Genomic DNA, 21,940 nt, shown 5'->3' with positions numbered 1-21,940 from the left:
CTGCTAATTGCTTGTTGAGGCTAGTTAAGGGAACTCACCCTCTGCTGCGGGCACAGCCATCTTGTGTTACGGAATCCCTGCCTCCACTGTGGGTGCCGCCATCTTGTTATGGCATGACAGTCAATTTGCATATTCCCTCTTTATTAGATATGATATGCATAATCCATGAACACAGACAATAATGTGGCAGAGGCTTGTGGTGGGGCGGAGACCTGGAGGAGGGGGAACAATGGGGAAAATGTGGGACATTTGTAATACTGTCAATAATAAGGATAAAAAAATAAAAATAAATAAATATACTTAAGGAAAAAAGCAATAGCCTCCCAACTGACATCCCTACTTCTCCTCTCGTACTTCTCCATCCCAACTATACTCAGCACAGCAGCCAAAGTCATCACAAATCTGCTCATGTTACCTCTCTGTTCAACCTCCAAAATATTTTCTGTTCACTCAAAGAAAATGGGGGCTGGCTAGAAGTGGTCAATGAGGGAAAAAATGGGACATTTGTACTACTTTCAAAAATAAAGATAAATTAAAAGAAGAGAAAAAACCAGTCTTCGAAAGGCCCTGCAGCTTAACATGATCTGCTCTTTCTCCCTGTTATCTCTTTGACTGTATCTCCTGCCACTCTCCCTGCTGCTTACTCCATTTTGATTTCACCATTTCTTCCTGCTCCTTTAACACACTAATTAGACTCCCAGGTCAGAGCCTTTGCACCTGCTTTCCCTCTGTCTGAAATGTTTTTTCCTCAGAAATCAAAGTGGCTTACTCCCTTATATTCTTCTCTTAGTCATATGGCATATCCTCAGTTAAGCTTTTTTGGCCATTCTAACCAAAATTACTCCAGCCCAATATTTCTTTTACTCCTTACATACTTTAATAAAAATGTCTATCATTTACTCCAGTATATTCAACACAATGACAGAGATTTTAGGCTGCTTGTTCCCTTCATTAAATTACTAACTCATTTGTATATATGTTTAAAATCACACAATGAGTTGAGCATTAGTATTCCAAATATAAAAAAGACATAATCCTCAAAACTTTACACTATACTAAAAAAGTAAACAAATAAACACCGAGGTGCATAATCTTAATTCTGGCACATTGCCTCTTGTGTGAGATCTTTACCTCACTAAATTTTCCAAAATAGAGGTTAATATTTTTATGAGTTGATGTTATTTTTGTAATTTAAATCTTTTTGTTAGAAATTCTCTTGTAAAGAATAAGCATTCTGGAGTTCAATCACAGACTATTGTAATTGTATAGACTATTTATACAGTTATCTTATAAAGCTAAAGAATTTGCCAACCAGAAATAATGTCTTAATAAGACTAATGATACTCATTATTTACTAGAGGCCCATGGAAGAAATTCATCGTGCACTGGGGGGTGGGGGTGGGGTTATCCCTCAGCATAACCTGTGCCCTCTCCAATTTGGAACCCCTCAGGGGATGTCCGACTGCTGGATTAGGCCCAATTCTGCAGGGTTTGGGCCTAAACCAGCAGTTGGACATCCCTCTCACAATCCAGGACCACTGGCTCCTAACCGCTAGCCTGCCTGCCAGCCTAATCACCCCCTAACCACTCCCCTGCCAGCTTGATTGACGCCTAACTGTCCTCCCCTGCAGGCCTGTTCCCCCCCCCCCCAACTGCCCTCCCCTGCTGGCGTGATTTCTCACAACTACCCTCCCCTGCCAGCCATCTTGTGGTGGCCATCTTTGACCACATGGGGGTGGCCATGTTGTGTGATGGCATGAGGGTCAATTTGCACATTACCTCTTTATTATATAGGATTATATAGGATATTGGATATTATCTACCAGATATCATGCTAAACACTTTGCATGCATTATTGCATGTAATATTTATAACAACACCATCAGTTGGATATTACTGTTGTCTCACTTTTATAGATAAAGAAAACTGAGGCTCAGGGAGTAATTTTCTGAAGGTTACACAGATGTAAGTGGTGGACCTTCCAGTCACACCAAGGTCTGTCTTATTAATTAAGCCCAGGTTCTAGATAAATGAATATGTTACACTTGCCCATAGTATTTCATAAATAGTTCATAGAGTGGAAGCTGAAATACTTTCTCTGATTCTTAATCCAATGCATTTTACACAGAAAATTACTAGTTTTGTTTCAAAAGTTTTTTCTATGTTGTTTTTAATCTATGGTGGGTATTATAGTGTCCTAAAATTCACGCAAGATTTGCAATTCAATTCAATTGCAAATCTTGCGTGAATTATGGGACACCTTTAGTAAACTGTATCTGAGGATGTGGGAGTATTGACAAATACAGATATATTAAGTCCTACATGAAAAAAACTATGTTAGTAGTTATACTATAGCCATCACATTTATTTATTTATTTATTTATTTATTTATTTATTTATTTATTTATTTATAATTTGCACCTGAGGATATGTGTGTTTTTTAAATTTATTTTTACAGAGAGAGGGGAAGAGAGAGAAATATCAATGTGAGAGAGAACCATCAATTGGTTGTCTCCTATACATGCCCTGACTGGGAATTGGACCTGTAACATTTTGGTGTACTAGAGGACACTCCAACCAACTGTGCCACCTGCCAGGACCCTTTTTTCATTTACTTTTAAATGATTTAGAATTAAGAGAGAAAATTTAAATGGAGTCACATCAATTTATTTTTAATTCTCACCAGAGTGAGGATATTTTTTCCATTGATTTTTAGAGAGAGTGGAAAGGAAGGGGAAGGAGGAAACAAGGAGAGAGAGACAGTGGAGAGAGAGAAACATGGTTGCCTCCCACACACTCCCCAGTTTTGGGCAGGGATTATAGCTGCAACCCAGGTACATGCCCTCTATGGGAAATTGAACCCAAGAGCTTTCTGTGCCTAGGTCGATACTCTAACCACTGAGCCACACCCACAAGGGCTGGAGTTACATCTTTATAACAATGTCAATAGTCTCTTTTGTTTATGTCATTAAACCAACATTCTGCAGGAGAGCAAGCCATCTTAAACAGTTCAATAGTGCAAGAGCAATGAAGTAGCTCTAGGAGGTCAATTGATATTATACATGACTGTTTACATGCAAACACACACTGTAATCGTAGAACAGTTTGCTATAGCCAGAGAAAATGATTGTAAAAGTGTTTTCTTTCCTTGCATCACTCAGAGAATTGTTTACTCTTCTTAATGACAGAATGATTTGTGTATTTTTGCAATCGCAGTAGGTAGCTGTAGATAGCACTGTGATAATGCCAATAGAAGCACAGTATGGTAATGTAAAATTAATGAGCGAAATGGCAATCTTCTTTTTAGGCAAATTACACTTTATAATTCAGAGCACCCACTCAATTAGTCTGTTCTCAGGACCAGAAAATGTGGGTATTGCTGTGAAGTATGTATCTGAAGATATAGGAGCAACTAAGAAAGATGGTTGCTATTAATAGACAATGTACAATGGTTGCTTATCCTATCTAATAAAAGAGAAACATAGTAATTGGCATACGACCGCTACCCTTCCCATTGGCTAATCAGGGCAATATGCAAATTAACTGCCAGCCAAGATGGCGGCCGGCAGCCAGGCAGCTTGAAACTAACATGAGGCTTGCTTGCTTCAGTGACGGAGGACTCCAACGTTCCCGCCTGCCTTGCCGGCCTCTGAACTTGTAGTTTAAGAAACATTGTAACAAATATAGAAGCTGAACAAAACCCCAGAAATGTGCTTTCAGTGAGCCCGGGGTCTCAGAGCTGGAGTTGATACAGAGTTTTGATTATAGAACCGAAACAAACCAGATACCTTCTTTCAGCAGCAGAGGCCTCAGAGCTGGAGCCAGAGCTAAAGCTGGCCCAGAATAAAAAAAAGAAAAGAAAAAAAGGAGCAGTTGGCAGTTTCAGTCATCCTGAAAACAGCCCTCAGCCCTCACCCAGACTGGCCAGGCACCCCAGTGGGGACCCTCACCCTGATCCAGGACACCCTTCAGGGCAAACCAGCCAGCCCCACCCATGCACCAGGCCTCTATCCTATATAGTAAAAGGGTAATATGCCTCCCAGCACCGGGATCAGCAGAGCCATAAGGCCTCCCAGCACCGGGATCAGTGTGACAGGGGACAGCGCCCAAACCCCCTGATCGCCCTGTGGCTCTGTGTGTGACAGGGGGTGGGGCCACAACCTCCCTATCTGCCCTGCTCTGTTTGTGACAGGGGAAGGCGCTCCAACCCCCTGATCAGCCCTGCTCTGTGCCTGATAGGGGGGAGCTCCCCAAGCCCTGATCGCCCTGCGGCTCTGTGTGTGACAGGGTGCGGCGCCCCAACCCCCTGATTGGCTCTGCTCTGTGTGTGACAAGGTGAGGCGCCCCAACCCCTCTGCCCCCACGGGCCCTGCTCTGTGTGTGACGGGGTAGAGCCATAACCTCCACATCGGCCCTGCCCTGAGTGTGAGAGTGGCAGCCCCCCAACCACCTGATCAGCCCTGCCCTGAGTGTGACAGGGGGCGGTGCCTCAACTCCCCTATCGGCCCTACTCTGTGAGTGACAGGGGGGAGCTCCTCAACCCCCTGATGGGCCCTGCTCTGTGCGTGACAGGGTACGGAGCCCCAACCCCCCTGATGGGCCCTGCTCTGTGCGTGACAGGGAGTGGCGCCGCAACCTCCCCATCGACCGTGCCTTGAGTGTGACAGGGGGCAGTGCCCCAACCCCCCAATCAGCCCTACCCTGAGGGTGACTGAGGGTGGCATCGCAACCTCCCAATCTGCCCTGCTTTGTGCATGACAGGGGGTGGCGCCCCAACTCCCCAATCGGCCCTGCTCTGAGACCGACCAGGGGCTGCACCTAGGGATTGGGCCTGCCTTCTGCCACCCAGGAGCAAGCCTAAGCCAGCAGGTCGTTATCTCCCGAGGGGTCCCAGACTGCGAGAGGGCACAGGCCGGGCTGAGGGACCCCTCCTCCCCCCCGAGTGCACAAATTTTTGTGCACCGGGCCTCTAGTCCTATATAATAAAAGAGAAACATGCAAATTAATCATCACTGTCACTCCGCTACACCCACCAGCCAATCAGAGAGTCTATGCAAATTAACCCAACAAAGATGGCAGTTAATTTGCATACGCAGGCTCAGAGCGAAGACTGAAGATGACTGAAGATAGTGGAAGTCATGGAGCTGGAGCGAGCAGGAGGCTTGGGTTGCTTCTGGTGACGGAGGAAACTAAGCTTCCCACCGGCCCTGAACTCTGCTCAAGGAGGGGCTGGGGGCTTGGGCTCTGCTCAAGGAGCTGGGGAAAAAAAAATAAAAAGGAGGGGCTGGGAGCAGTCAGAGCGGAGAAGCCAAGCCTCACTGCTGCGGCCAGACCAAAGGCCTGGGTCCCAGGTGCCAGAGAAAAACCGGTGCCGGCAGCTAGGGGAAGTAAGGCCTATTGCATGAATCTTCGTGCAACAGGCCACTAGTCCTATATAATAAAAGCCTAGGTGGCATCACACCCTCGCATGACCTCCTTGTGAGACACCCTCATGTGACGCCCTTGCGTGATGGCCTCGCGTGACTCCCTTGTGAGATGCCCTCTCCCAACATCACCACAAGATGGCCACCACAAGATGGCCCCGCGGAGGCGGGGCTCGGTGGCCGCTCCGCGCAGTGAGGTCTGGGGTTCCCACGGCTCTGCATGGCACAAAGGAGGCTGGTCCCAGCAGAGGAGGCTGGTCCCAGCAGAGGAGGCAGGTCTTGGCAGGGGAGGGCAGTTGTGGGCAATCAGACTGGCAGGGGAGGGCAGTTGGGGATGATCAGGCCAACAGGAGAGCGGTTAGGGGGTGATCAGGTTGGCAGGCAGAAGTGGTTGGGGCAATCAGGCAGCACGCAGGCAAGCGGTTAGGAGCCAGTGGTCCCAGATTGTGAGAGGGATGTCCAACTGCCGGTTTAGGCCAGACCCCTGAGGAATTGGGCCTAAACCAGCAGTCAGACATCCCCCAAGGGGTTCCAGATTGGAGAGGGTGCAGGCTGGGTTGAGGAACACCCCCCTCCCATGCACAAATTTTATGACTGAGCCTCTAGTAATATATAAATAAGTAAACACTAACAATATGCATTTACTCTTTTTGAATTTATTTGTTGATTCTTTCATATTGTCAACAACATAATTTAAACTTAACTGACTTGTAGTTAATAAAGTAACTAAAGTAAGTAAACAAGTATGTGAATGCCACCCCAAGTTTTCCTGCTTTCCATAAATGGTATATATTCAATATATCAGCAAAATACATAAAGACCTAGCCTTGCTTACCAGAGTAATTATCACTTTCATCATTGAGGCTGAGACTCTGATTTCCATGCCTAGTGTTGACATAAATCTCTTAATGAATACTAAAAAAATTGTATGGTGAGGGAAAAGTACTGAACTTATATGCATCATTCTCTGAACTCCATTATGCACTTGAGAAACTGATAAGCAGACATCTCTTAATAGATTGTACTTTTAATTCATCCAACTTTTAGGGGAAATATATGTGTATTGTTCACAGAATTAATTTATTCATCTAAAAATGTGCATCTAGTGCTTACTCTTTGTGAGTCACTTGTTATTGACACAAAGAGAAGACCCTCAGAATGGAGGCTGATGTCAAGTGAAGGAAGAGATAGCAAAGCCAACAGGAGGCATCACTGGCCAATTGAGATAATACTCTATATACAATCATGGATTTGTTTTTCTTAATTAAGCATGATATCATAAACATTTTTCTTATCTTAACATAAATGTATTCTCTTTTTTTTTTTCCTCACCAGAAGGGAAATTGGGTCAGGTTACGTATCCGAGAAATTTTGAAGTAGTGAGGGAAAGATGGAGCTTGAGGGCTTTTGAGGGAAGGGAGATAGAACTTATCAAACAAACTCTCAGCAGACGTGGGAGGGGACTCCATAAACCCAGAGGCAACAGAGAGTCTAGCAGCCTACCCTCGAAGACACAATAGCCGACTGGGGACAAAAAGTGGTCCACTTTTTCCCTTGATTTTCTTCCTCATCCTTTCTTCTTCATCATTTTGCTCATTTTATTCAAGCTCTATTCATTAAGAGTTTTGACTGCTGATAAAAAGATTGCCACAGAAGTTTTAGGTCCAGAGTCATCCCAGATTCCATTCAAAGGCATCAGCTGCATCAGCTTAGTTTGCTGCTGTATGAGCCTGGGGGTTAGGGGAATGGAGAGTAGGAGTGATCCAAAAAAGTTGTTTAGGAGAATTAGTGGAACTTAGTGAATAATAATTTTTGCCAATAATTAGATATGGAGGGAAAAAGGAAAGTAAGGAACAACACTAACTCCATGATTTTGTGTCTGGGTGACCAGGACCAATTTCAAAAGAAGAAACTAATTTGTCTATGGAACCTTAACTAAAGTTCATTTAGTCCAACCTCATTTCCAGTGTTCAGATCCCCTCTATATCATCTTGCCAAGGGAAGGTTCAATATAAGAATGGACATCTTATCTAATAAAAGAGAAAAATGGTAATTGGCGTACGACGATACCCTTTTCATTGGCTAATCAGGGCTATATGCAAATTAACTGCCAACTAAGATTAGCAGTTAACTGCCAACAAGATGGCGGTTAATTTGCATATGTAGGCACAATGCAGGGAGGCGAAAGGGAAAGCAGGAAGAAGCCCCCTGCCACTGACAGTGATCGGAAACCCAGGGGGGAGCTAAGAGCTGGGGGGCAGGGCAAAGGCGGCCCTGGGGCCGCCTTTGCCCTGCCCCCCAGCCATGATCCGAGAATCAGGCGCCTTTGCCGCCCTGGCCAGTGATAGCAGGAAGTAGGGGTGGAGCCAGCGATGGGAGCTGGGCACGGTCGAAGCTGGCAGTCCCAGGAGCTAGGGGTCCCTTGCCTGGGCCTAAAGCGGAGCCCACGATCACGGGGCCGCTGCCACTGCGGGTCCCCGCTGCCCGGGCCGGACGCCTAGGCCAGAGGCGTTAGGCCTGGGCAGGGGTGGAGCCTGCAAGGCGGGGAGCTGGGGGTCCCCTACCCAGGCCTGACACCTCTGCCGGAGGCCTCAGGCCTGGTCAAGGGGCCGATCCGGTGATTGGTGATCGGAGGGTGATGAGGGTCAACTCCTCTGGCCGAGGCATCAGGCCTGGGTGGGGGGCGGAGCCGGGGATTGGGGGGATATGATGGTCCCCTTGCCCAGGCCTGAAGCCTGGGTCAGAGGTGTCAGGCTTGGGCGGGGAGTGGAGCAAGCGATCAGAGGGAGATGGGGGTCCCCTGCCCAGGCATGATTCCTGGGCCAGAGGCCTCAGGCCTGGGCGGGGGTCAGAGCCAGTGATCGGGGGGAGATGGGGTCCCCTGTCCAAGCCTGACACCTCTGGCGGAGGCGTCAGGCCTGGGCAAGGGGCCGATCAGGCGATCGGAGGGTGATGGGGGTCTACGCCTCTGTCAGAGGCGTCAGGCGTGGGCAAGGGGCCGATCCTGCAATTGGAGGGTGATGGGGGTCAACGCCTGAGGGCTCCCAGTATGTGAGAGGGGGCAGGCTGGGCTGAGGGACACTCCCCCCCCACCCACACACACACCCAGTGCACGAATTTCGTGCACCGGGCCCCTAGTCTTTAATAATAGGGAACATTCTATCTCCTCTAACAGTGTAATCTACTTTAGGCATTTCATGTCAGATTTCTTGAGTTCATGGTGAAAAGAGGTTTAGATTATTGAAAATACAGAATTTTAAGTGAGTAGAGAGATCAGATTTGGAGCCAAGGAGATGAGCTGATGTTATGACAAGGAGCAAGGAGCAACAGTTAATGGTAGAGAGAGAGAGAAGTGATGAGTAGGGAACCATGACTGGTCTTTGGAGGACAGGGGAGTGGGAGAGAACCACAATGGAGAAAGAGAATAAAGGAGGAAAACATTAATTACATATGGTAGTTTCATGGAAGTTAGGAAAAGAGAGTTTCAAAAGAGGGTGAATAATGGCAAAAGCAGCAGAAGACAAGCAGAAAGAACAAGATCAGGAATGTCCTTCCATATCCTTCTGGATCAGATCTTCATAGTATGACTTGATTATTTTGTTATAAGTCATTTCCTGGAATATTAGAGCATAGACTATTTCAAGTTAAGGATAAAATCATTCTAAATTTAAATATAAATAGCTTATTCTTTTAAAATTGTTTGAGACTTCTGCATGAACCTGGTTTATTACACAGCATACCCTCTTTCTTTTTAAAGGTGAACATTTTAATATTAAAATCAGGGAACTCTGAGATTGTGTGTATATTGTATCCAATAGAACAGAATTGAAGTTTTGAGTATATTGTGTATGTTTTTGTATGAATGCTTCCTCAAGTACTTTTTTACTGTTTTAATGGACTCCATGGTGATGTAGTTTAAGATACAAATGTACTATTGGGAAAGATGTTTCAAGCCTGTCATAGGTTGTCATTGTACGTTGACGATGATTTCATTTTAATCCATTCTGGTCATTTCTCCATATCATAGAATCACTGACCGCGAAATTTGGCAGAAGTGACAATTTTGTTCAGTGTAGGGCTAGCACTACCAGGATACAGGATATTACAGAACATATGTAAAATGTTTTATCGCTGCTGCCTGGAAAGTTCTGTGGTATGTGAGGTTACTTTCTACAACTTATTAGCTAACCTGTGAACATAATAATCATGTTTAAAGCATTTATTTTACTTTATATGTATAAACATGCTGTTGAATAGCATGGGTTCAAGAAACTATTCCTCAGGAAAAAAAAATCACTTCAAGGACCTTGCTATAAAGCCTTGAAATTCACACATTATTTGCATTTTGAAGGTCCAGTTAAAGTATTGACTCATAAATATGCTGATCTGGTTAATTAACGCAACACACTACATTCCTTCCCTTCCATGAGAGGGATGGAGGGTCAAGACAGTTTGATGAAAAGGATGTTTGGGAAAGTCCAGGGTCTGGGATGTTGTTGGGAAGGGTATGCTGTGGGCACCAATGTGAGAGTATAGGGGAATCTGAAGACAGTCAGGACACCAATTCCTGGGGACTGGTGAGCACTCAGAGACAGCAGACAGAGTTTCTTTACTTCTGTCTGGAGAAAATTTCAGATACCTTAAATAGCCAGAAAAAAGCATAAAGTTAAGGCTGAGCACAGGAGCCTCCTCTGTGACATTGCTTCCAGGGTAGCACAAAGGATACTGTTGCAATCAGCATACTCCTTAGCTTCCCTTTTCATTTGATTAAATGGGCTTATCTCTAGTGCTCAGGAGGATCACTAAGAATCCACTCTCCTGAGGCTACAGGACACCATAATAGGGGCAAGCTTTGGAGAAGTCAGACCAGAATTAAAAATACAATAGCTATCACTTTTAAATTTGTACCATTTGGGAACATTGCTAGCATTCTTTCAGTTGCTTTCATCTATTAAATTGACATATCTTCCTCAGAATGCTGTTACAAGAATAAAATGCAATAGCTGGCATTAAATACAACCATCACATATGATGCCTGATGCCAATCAATGTTTTTTTCTTGCTTCTTGGCCCAAACTACCTTTCATACTAACAGGACGTGAGGAGGCTGTTCCCTTCGAAGACCTCCTCCTGGGCTGCTTTGTGTGTGTTTCTTGAGGTTCCAGCTCCATCTGAGCAGTGCTCCCTCTGCCAGAGGCAAGGTGGCCTTCACACATGTATGTCCTGAGAAGAGCCCCAGGCTTGGTTTCATGCTCCATTGTTGCCACCTGGAAATGCTTAATAACTTTTGAAATAGGGTCCTGGTGTTTCATTTGGTTTGGACCCCACAAATTATGTGCTGGTTAGAGGATGTTCAGTTGGTAGCCTGGGCACTTTTCCCCTCCACTCTTCAAAGAGAAGAACAACTAGGACAGTGGTTCTCAACCTTCCTAATGCCACAACCCTTTAATACAGCTCCTCATGTTGTGGTGACCCCCAACCATAAAATTATTTTTGTTACTACTTCATAACTGTAATTTTGCTACTGTTATGAATCGTAATGTAAATATCTGATATGTGGGATGTATTTTCATTGTTACAAATTGAAAATAATTAAAGCATAGTGATTAATCACAAAAACAGTATGTAATTATATATGTGTTTTCCGATGGTCTTAGGCGACCCCTGTGAAAGGGTCATTCGACCCCCAAAGGGGTCGCGACCCACAGGTTGGCGACCCACAGGTTGAGAACCGCTGAACTAGGAGGTGGTGACTAGGCCAGCTGCCTGCTATGGGAAAAGTGAGGGAGAAGAATAAGAAAGACGCTTGGAAAATTCTTTTTTGGTGTGAAAGAATAAGAAAAAATAATGGGAGGACCAAGATGGTGGCATAAGGTATACACTTGTATGTGCTGCCTCCTACAACCACACCAAAACTACAACTAAAAGACAAAACGGCTATCATCCAGAACCACGGGAAAGTTGGCTGAGTGGAAGTTCTACAACTAGAAGGAAAGAGAAAAGTGCATTGAGACTGGGTAGGAGGTGCGGAGGCGCCAAGAGTGGAGGTACGGAGGCGCGCGAAATGGGCTGGCAACTGGGTGCGCTGTTTTTTTCAATTGGAAGGGAGATATAAGCTTCTGACTGCTCTGAATTCCAGTTTCCGGTGAGACTCTGGGGACCCAGACTCCTACGGGGAGAAACTGGACTGTTTGTCATCGGGTCGGAAAGCAAGGGTGGCTTTCTCGCAGAGGTGATTACCGGGACCATTGTTACTGTGTGGGGGCATGGGATGTGGGGACATGGAGACACAGAAACCCGGAGACACAGAGACGTGGAGATGAGGACACGGCTGACTGGCAGCCATCTCTGTTTGCTCCACCCTGGTGATTCCCTGAGACCCCGCCCCACCCAATTTACAACCCCACCCAAGCTGTGCACAATGGCTTATGCATATGAATGGTCTGTCCTTTCGCAGCCTCACCTAACAAACTGCAGCTGGGTCAGAGAGCTCCAAAACTTCCAAACCCTGAACAAAGAGGAGAAATCTGCAGATCTCGTTGTAGCTCCTGCTGGGTGGCCTCAGGCAGTGGCTGACATTGCACCTCCTTGGAGATTGAGGAGCCAGTGTACCCAGTGGTCAAATACCAGATTTCAACTCCTCACATCCATAAATGACACACTCAAGAGGCAGACTCAGTGAGCACCAAAGCCCCACTGAAGCAAGTCCTGCCCCATAGGGGTGTCTCCTTGTCTAAGGGTGCCATTTCCAGCACTGCAAAAGCTGCTTCTTCCCTTGTGAAAGCTTCTATATCTGTCACCAATGCTAAAAACTGTGAGGTACGAAAACCTGAGCAACTTCAAAAAACTCCTGCTAGTCCTTTGAAAACAGAGGTATCGAAAACAATTGGGAAATCAGCCGAATCCCAGACAGTTCGGCCCAAAGAAGAAGTAAATAGAGAAACTTGTCTGTAGTCTCACTCTAAAGACAAATCTACAACACCAGGAGCAGGAGTCAAGCCGTTTCTGGAGCGCTTCGGAGAGCGCTGTCTAGAACACAGTAAAGACAGCCCCACATGGAGCGTGTCCCACAGGACCCCCATGGTCACTCCAAACACCAAGGCCATCCAGGAAAGACTGTTAAAGCAAAACACATCTTCATCTATGACCCATGTAGCGCAGCGGCTCAAGCAGAACGTGAAAAAGAACTAGCATGTCTTCATGGCTGATTTGACAGGGGCAATATATGGAGTAAAGAAAAAGGCAAAAACTCAAGAAGCAAACAACTAGAAACCAAACAGGAAATTCACTCTCAGAACACTCCCCTCAGAAAACATCAAGTTGTTTCAAATATCCTGTCACATCCAGAAACAGAAAAGGAAAAGGTAGCAGGAAAGCCCCCCAGCCCAGAGCCTGCAGGTTTCACTGAATGTGAAATGACGAAGTCTAGCCCATTGAAAATAACATTGTTTTTAGAAGAGGGAAAGTCTTTAAAAGTAACATCAGACCCAAAGGTTGAGTAGCAGACCACAGTGGTATGTGAAACTGAGATGAGCATGGATGACGAGGATGACATCAATAGTTCAAAAGTGATTAATGACATCTTCAGTGATGTCCTGCAGGAAGGTGAGCTGGATGTGGCCAGGAGCCCAGAGCAGATGGGCCAGGCAGGAGCCTAGAGCAGGGAGGACCAGGAGGATGCCCTGAATATCTCCTCAATGTCGCTGCTTGCTCCGCTGGCACACAGTTGGCTGGTAAGTCCAGAGAGTTTTGCTTCCTCGCCTAGATTGGAACTGAAGGGCAGTAGCATACATGAGAGTCCCAGATCAGGAAAGTTCCAGTGAACCTGTGTCCTGCGGGCCGAGTCTGGTGATAGCATTGGTTCTGAGGACTGTGAGGACCGTGACCTTCTTTACAGCATTGATGAGTACAGATCTCAGAAAATCAAAGAAACAGACTGTCCTTCAATTAAGCAGATTGCTCGGAAGATGCTACTTCAAAATTAGAGGGAAAAAAGAATGCTGAAGAAAAGAGTGTCTTTCCTTGTCAGGTGAACATCAAGCAGAAAATGCAGGAACTCAACAATGAAATCAACCTGCAGCAGTCGGTGACCTACCAAGCCAGCCAGGCCCTGAACTGCTGTGTGGATGAGGAGCACGGGAAGGGGTCCCTGGAAGAAGCCGAGGCAGAAAGGCTGCTTCTGATCACAACTGAGAAGAGAACACTTTTGATTGATGAGTTGAATAAACTGAAGAGTGAAGGACCTCAGAGGAAGAATAAGACTGGTCTCCTCTCCCAAAATGAATTTGTCCCATCCAAAGGGTCAGTCACTTTGTCAAAAATCCATTTGCATCTCAAGGCAGATTTTGCCTGCAGCACAGTTCAGAAACCAGATGCAGCAAGTTACTCCTTCCTCTTCATACTGAAGGCAGGAGCCAAGAGCATGGTGGCCACCCCTTTGGCAAGCACTGCCACTTCTCTGAATGGTGATGCCCTGACGTTCTCCACCATGTACACTCTGGAAGATGTGTCCAATGACTTTGAAATCAGTATTGAAGTTTACAGCTTGGTGCAAAAGAAAGATCCCTCAGTGCCAGATAAGAAGAAAAAGGCATACAAATCCAAGGCTATCACTCCAAAGCAACTTCTCACATCTATAACTACAAAAAGCACCCTTCATTCTTCAGTGATGGCCAGCCCCTGCGGTCTCCATGCTGTGCGCACCAGCAACTTTATCCTTGTTGGATCTTACATGCTGTCCTTGTCTTCAGTTGGAAACACTAAGTTTGCTGTGGACAAGATAAATTATGATGTAAAAGAGCGAGAGCTACTGGGATATTTGTTCCAGGAAAAGGTGCCCTTTTTATCTCTTTTGGAAGGTCATATTCATTTAAAAATAAAATGTCCATTGAATTCAAGTGTTGAAGAAAAAGTTTTTCTAACCATATTGAAGATGTGAGTGGGTTTGGTACCTGGCATCGAAGATGGTATATTCTGTCTGGAAACTGTATCTCTTACTGGACGTACCCTGATGACAAGAAACGGAAGAATCCCATAGGAAGGATAAATCTGGCCAATTGTGCCAGTCGTCAGATAGAACCAGCCAACAGAGAATTTTGCACAAGACGCAGCACTTTTGAATTAATTAACTGTCCGACCACAAAGAGAAGATGACCGAGAGATGCTTGTCAGCCAGTGCAGGGACACACTGTCACCAAGCACTGGCTGTCTGCAGACACCAAGGAAGAGCGGGACCTTTGGATGCAGAAGCTCAATCAAGTCCTTGTGGACATTTGCCTCTGGCAGCCTTATGCCTGCTACAAGCCTTTCGGGAAGCCCTGAGCGGGACAGTTCCCGTGCGCTCAGCAGTGGCTTTGAGCTCCGTCATATGTGTATCTTAAGAGCAGCAGATATGCTGATTGCATTTTATGCTTTAAAAACGAAAGGGTATGTGCCAATATTCACTACATATTATGCAATATTTATGTCTTTTGTATGTAAAATTTCAACTGATTTGTCATTCATAAATGCCTGGAGGAAAATTCATTATAGTTGATTTTGCTAAATCTTAATCTAAAAGCCTCATTTCCTAGAAACCTGATTATTCAGTTATTCACGATAAAACATTTGTTTGTTTTTAAGTAAGGAATTATAAGTTGTGTTGTTGGAGCTGTGGGTCTCAGCACAGAGGGGTCTTTGGGAGTTAGAGCCACTCTTTAGCCTCATTGGTCTTCCTGTTGGTTGTGGGCCTTTATTGGATGTATCTTGTTACTGTTGCACTGAAAACATTTCTAAGGGACTTCACAGAAACATTTTTAGTAATGGAGGTAAGGGTTTTTTCAAAGAGCAAATGGGCATTCGTTTAAAGCTGAGGCTTCTCTGAACAGGAGATGCAGACTTAAGGGATATAGTGTGAGATTTGGAGGTAAGATGCTTTATTTAGAAGACTTAATAATCACATGGTTTACATTTGTTGTTACTGAAGATGCTGCATGGTACACATTTTCATAAAATGTAGGCTTTCAAAAGTAATTATTTTTGCTATATAGCTAACAGACTCCTCAGATATACTTGGCATGTTAGTTTCTTTCTGTTCCTGTAACAAGAACAAATGTAAATTGAAGAATTTTTATGTAAGAAAGCAAATCTCACAGGCTGCTGTGGACTAATACTTGGCGTGCCAAAGCTCTTGACTTAACTTTTCATGTCATATATGACAGTGTCTAGAAATCCGTTATGAAATCTGTTGAAAAGCTATTGAGTAATGTATTTCTTTAAAAGCCTAACACTTTATTTTTGTGTTATAAAATATTGTAAAGCATGGTCTCAAACTTTTAAGTATACTTTGAGTTTCTTCTCTAAATTGTTAAAGTTATTGATGGTCTCATTTATAAACACTAAATTCTGTCACCTGTCATTTTATCTTTTATTCATTTGAATGTGTTTTTTCTTATGTGTATTTATAAAATGTGTTTTCTGATCTCTTACCTAAATAAATACTTGTAAATGGAAAAAAAAATAAAAACAAAATAATAAAATGTCAAGGGCAAAAGACAAAGAGAGAATCTTAAAAGCAGCAAGAGAAAGAAACTCAGTTACCTACAAGGGAGTACCCATATGACTGTCAGCTGATTTCTCAACAGAAACTATGCAGGCCAGAAGGGAGTGGCAAGAAATATTCAAAGTGATTAATAGCAAGAACCTACAACCAAGATTACTCTACCCAGCAAAGCTATCATTTAGAATTGAAGGTCAGATAAAGAGCTTCACAGACAAGAAAAAGCTAACGGAATTCATCACCACCAAACCAGGATTATATGAAATGCTGAAGTGTATTCTTTAAGAAGAGGAAGAAGAAGAAAAAGGTAAAGATAAAAATTATCAACAACAAAGTGACAATAAATACATATCTATCAACAAGTAAATCTAAAAATTAAGTCAATAAAAAATCCAATGAACAGAATAAACTGGTGACTATAATAGAAGCAGGGCCATAGAAAGGGAGTGGACTGACAATTCTCGGGGGCAAAGGGGTGTGAGGGGTGCGGGAAGAGATTGAACAAAAATCTTACACCTATGGATGAGGACAGTAGCGGGGGGGGGGGGGGGGTAAGGGCACGGGGTGGGGTGGGATCCGGGTGGGAGCTACTGGGGAGAGGGGGGAGAGGAACATCTGTAATAATTTGGACAATAAAGATTTATTAAAAAAATAATAATGCGAGAAACATATTTTCTACTGAGGTTTATTTGGTCAGTGAAAGCATTGTGAAAAGTCAAGATGAGTATTTAAGTATAGTTCTTCTCTACTGCTTCACATTACATATTTGGAGCCTTAAAATATACATACCCACATGTCCTTAAACACAAACCAAATAATATAGCTGCCAAAGGATTTAGATATTTTAGGACACATTTATTTTTCTTACTTTTAGTTGTTGTCTAAACACAGTCCTTTGAAGTAAAAATTCCCTCATCTAACTTAATGTATTCACATCTTTACATTGACTATCTAACTAGTTTGCATGACTGGGTGATGGGGTGATGCTGAAGCTTTCTTTATTTCCAGCCTCTGAAAGCAAAGATCAATGCCCTGTAGAGTATCTTCACTGGGGAGAGGAGACATGGATGATTTCAGTAAACTTGCCCATTTATTTTGCCTAACCTGTGCCCTGCTGCCTAGGAAACTGCTCTCTGGCTGAATTAACAAAGAATAGAAATTTGTGCTTTTGAAGTCTGCAACCCCTAATGCTAGCCCATGATTTAGGAGTCAACAGAAGCCTTTGTGAAGGGAGAATTGCCAAGAAGGGTCAGAGTCAAAACAAAGACTCAGGAACTATTAAACATGGCTGATGTGGTTCATCATGGCACTGAAAGCAATCATGCTATAACACATAAGGAGATGTCTGAGTTTTTTTGCTTCTCTCTGGAGAAAATTTCAGATACCTTAGATAGCCAGAAGAAAGGATAAAGATAAGGCTGAGCACAGGAGCCTCCTCTGATATTGCTTCCAGTCAAAGACCCAGAGGGGTTGGGACTGGAAGAAGAGAGAGAAGTGGACTTTCCATTGGTTAATCACCTCTGACCAAGGCTTATCACCTGTAATATGAAGCTCAGTGTTGGAGGAAATAAAAGGAGTGGAGGAAAGATTTTTTTATTTTCCTTTAGATTTCTGATTAGAATAAGGATTAAATGCCAAAATTACCACATGAAAGCCTAGTAACTGGATATTGTCTCCTAATTTAAAACAAAACAACAAAAGACATCACCATAACCTTTTCTCTACAGGTCAAACAATTTTTGAGCATGGTGTCATAAGCTAGAGAAATTTGGATAAGCATCTAAAGTGTTAATTAAATGTATTAGTGGGCATGATAGGACTTTACAAAACAAAGTGCAATTTAATTTCCTGGTGGTATTATTTATTAAAAAATTAAACCTCGATTTGAAGCTTGTAAGAAATATGAAAATTGTTCTTAGATATAGTACTTAATTGGAGGATAAAGTAGTTTTTATCATGGAAGAAAAACAAATTGGGACCTACTGAGAACCAGGGAATCAGGATTATTATGAAATTCAGAAGAAGAAAAAAAGATGATGGTTAAAGTCAATTCTTGAAACTAAAAAGCCAAACATTCATTCCTAATTTTAAAGAGGGAAGGTGGGAAGTTTTACATTGGAATGCTGACAAAACAACAGGAGGCTATCAAATGGTTTGGAAAATGGAGAGCAAAGTTAGTAGTGTGTTGCTAGGCAACAGATTTCTAAACTGACTTCTCATTTCTTAAAGGTCTGGCACAATGTTTTGGTTTTGCACACACCAGCTCTTTATTTACATATTCATTGTGAATTAGAATGACTGTTCTCAGAATAAGACTGGCTAAGCCAGAAAGAGCACAATTGCAGGCAATTAGAATATGATTAGGAAGCCAAAAGCTGGGCATAGTAATTAGGCATTTGCTATGTGGGGTGAAGTAATGGCTACCCAATGCTGCTCAGACCAAAAAAAAAAAAAAGTTTCATATGACCAAGATGATTCTTAATTAGATCTCCAAATAAAAAAATAATTACAGATTGCCCAAAAATATATTGCAAAAAATAAAATGACTCACTGAAGACAAATGCTGAGAGACTGACAGCAAAGAAAGTGAAGAGTTGTCTTTTAGAAAAGGATCCTGGATGTGTGTTAAAGGGTCATGTCCCACAGGAGTCTGTTCCCTGTAGGTCATCACTTTACAAACATGCAAGATGGGTTGCTGCCAATTCTTGGTGTTGACTCCAACCCCACCTTGGAGGGGCTCACCGGGGGCAGCTGATAAGCCATAGGCCTGCAGGCCTGAGGTTTAGTAACCAGTTCTGACTCGATAGATGGAATCTGCGGTCTTTGAGATGAAAGTCCTTCCGAGTCTCCCTTACCACAGGGCCACTTCATCAACTTTCCTAATGTGGAAAAAGACTAAAAGCTAGAGGGAGGGAAGGAAAACACTTTGGGCGCTTGAGAAAAGGGGGAGAATTTGATTAATGTACAGCTAGGGAGTGAACCAGTTCTCAGGGAAAATAATCTTTGATCAGTGATATGAAGAAGCATCTTTCAAACCTCCCAGATTCCAGCCACTGTCAAAAGAACAAAAAGGAGCTGTTTCAGAGCACAGCTGTTGTTATTAAAAATAAAACCAAAACAAGGAAAGGAAAAACTGAAATATCAGCATCTTGAATGGATTACCTGGAACAGAACCAAATGAATAATGTTTATCATCAAAATTCACCTGAAAACTGGGGGGCAATGTTTGGGCCACTGTGTCATAATAAGCACAGGTCTTCGGGGAGAGCTCAGGATGATTTTCCTACAGAACAGAGCCTGTGTCTGTGCTATGTGGACATCCTCTTAAAAAAAGCAAGCTGGCCTGTCAAATATTAGGAAGAAAACTAACTTTGATCAATTGCCTACTGTGTCACATGGGTTATCTGATTTAAATGGCAATTTTTTTTCCTGAGAATTTATACTGTATGAAATTGCTTAGAGAAAATATGGGTTCTCTGCCCTTACATTAACAAGCAATGGGCAGATACATGAGAGAATGTGCAATCATTTCACTTCATGTAGGTAATGTGCAGTTTGTTCAAATGGGTCCTTTTGGATTTAAATGTCAGTTTTTAAGGTCAGCTTTTTGAGAAAGGTGACATTATTTTTTTCTGTTTAACAGCCAACCACTAATGTAAATGTTTTGGATGTTTGTCTTATTCATTCCAATCCTCTCTATGGAGTATTGCACATAAAGGCAAATTTTATTTTAACTTTTTAGCTCGTTGTTGTTTTCCTTTAAAAGATATAAAAATATGAATCCAGGACTCTGATTCCTTCACTCTGAGGGCCTGTGTGGGTCACCCACAACTAGCTGCTGAAACATTACTGGCTTTTCTCTTATTACTGCTGACTGCATATCTGCTTGATGTACTATTGTTGCTCTCAAATCTTTTCATGAGTTTCAAAGTTCTGCAAAACTGTGCAATATTCGTAAAGCCTGTTCTACTTTGCTGGTCAGAAAAAGGAATTGTTTCTGTATTATTACATACCTGTCTAGTGAAATGCATCTGTCTGTTCACCAGCAGAATCACCCCTTGGGAGGCTGCCTGTGATAAGGACTCCAGTGCCCCTTGTACTGCTAGTGTTGGATCTGCAGGGTATCTTGGTCAGGCCCAAAATGCTTGGGAGGATGCAGCTGCAGTGACTCTTCCAATCACAGCTGCCAGCGGTGCAAGGACAGCAGCCTACTTGATTAGTACGCCCCCACCTCTAGAGCAGGCTCCTCAGTCTGAGTCCAAGAGAGCCCCTGTGGTTCACAGAGCTGCTTTCACTAGGTGTAGACAGTCCAGATCTACACAAAGCCCCACGCGTTTCACCAGGGCTCAGGTCTGTTGACTTTTAGGTGTGATTCCTGGTCTGCACTGGTCAGCATTTTCCCAAGGACCCCTTGATTGCCTTCATGTGGTTTTCCACTCTGCTTCCTGAGGCACCGTCTGTCAGTGTACTGCTGAGAGAGCATAAATCAGTGACAGCTCTCAGTCCTTTATCTCCAGTGAGGATCTCTGACTGCAAGAAGGGCCTCTGGTTCATAACCAGATATATTGATCTGGGCCTGCTGGAGTCTGGGCTTAATGCATACACTGAACTGGAGTTCGCCATTAAGTATGGAGCTAAATAGTTCATTTTCTTCTGTGGGATAGAGTAAAATCGCTCAAAGAAGCATTTGGAATGAAAGACCACACTAGCTGAAAAGCTATGGAAGGAAAAAAAATTAAGTTTTTGAGGATTGATTGCAATATTTCTAAAGCTATTGTTGATTTTTCCACAAAATCAAACTTTCCATTTGGACTTGTTAGTGTTAGCTTTTAGGGCAACCTGTTTTTACGGTTGGTTCTTTTTGATGAGTGGAAAGGAGTTGTTTTATTTTTCTTCATTGTAATAAAAATCAAGCTGTCTTATAGGATCCCTTCAAAATAGAAATCAAGAGATGATTTGAATAGAATATTAATATTGCTCTTTTAAACTTCTGTTTTATTTTAAACCTGGTTTAATAAACTAAATTTTAAACTAATTTCCTCTCCAGAATGTAATCTATATTTTGTGAAAATATGAGCATTTACAACAGAATTTGATCACCAGGTTTCATATAATCTTTTCTATTTACAGACAGCAGAGAGAAGAAAGTCTGTGGCTCATTCTTCTGAGTGCTTAACGAGGCCAGTCAGAATGTGTGATTAGATGAATTTGGGCATCTCAATCACTTTATTGTAGCTATTGTTACAATTTAGAATTCATGGGGCATACTTCTTAATTCAAGACTACAGAGTAGATTTCTCTTTTAAAAAATGATTTCTCCATTTCCAGTAATAAAGCTTTTTAGAATAAGGCCTCAGTCTGAGAACACAGTACAGTAGAGCATACCTCACTATGCGGTGACTTTCTTTAACCTTATCCTACAGCAAATCTTAAAACTTTTGCCAAGCCTGATGTTCCCAGAGGTTCTGAGGCCCTCAGAATCTTTAGTGGGTGTCAGAATTATTTTCATATCTTTGCCTTAAAATCTCTTTTATCTGAGCATCCTGAGCTGTTTTCTGCCACCAAGTTTGCATCAGCTAGTCCACTCAAACACTATTTCTCAACCTTTCTTTCATTAATATCCTCCACCTCCTGAGACTTTTTCCCCTAACTTCTCCCATTCCCCATGAAATTTTAATACCTTGGATATACTGTATATCTGTTTACGTACTGTGGCCCTTGGTGTAAACACCAAACATTGTAATACTGTTTTTGCCTCCCAAGGACCAATTTTCATCACCTTGGGACAAAATAGTGTTCGTCCCAAATATACACACACTATTGCCAAGTAAATGTTGCATTTTGTTTCCTTAAGACACTACATGTGACTAAAGCCTTTTGAAATGAGTGGCTACTGATTGAAACATATTTATATTTAATGTATATTTGCACTGAAATGCTGGACTTTGCATGTGCATTTCTTCCTGGTAATGACAGCATT

At 43.1% G+C, this 21,940-nt stretch overlaps 1 long non-coding RNA gene and 1 pseudogene across 1 annotated transcript in view; one reads left to right on the top strand and one right to left on the bottom strand.

The window, feature by feature from the left end:
* The window catches only part of LOC132211217 (uncharacterized), a 1,824,365-nt gene that overhangs the window by 434,927 nt on the left and 1,367,498 nt on the right, over nt 1–21,940 (bottom strand). The gene's annotated exons all lie outside the window — the stretch shown is intronic.
* On the top strand, nt 11,845–15,812 carry LOC132228176 (anillin-like; annotated as a pseudogene).

The sequence above is a fragment of the Myotis daubentonii genome, chromosome 1 (genome assembly GCF_963259705.1).
Source record: "Myotis daubentonii chromosome 1, mMyoDau2.1, whole genome shotgun sequence".
Classification (NCBI taxonomy): domain Eukaryota; kingdom Metazoa; phylum Chordata; class Mammalia; order Chiroptera; family Vespertilionidae; genus Myotis; species Myotis daubentonii.
The sequence above is the reverse complement of the archived record's forward strand: the minus strand, read 5'-3'. Positions and strand labels throughout refer to the sequence as shown.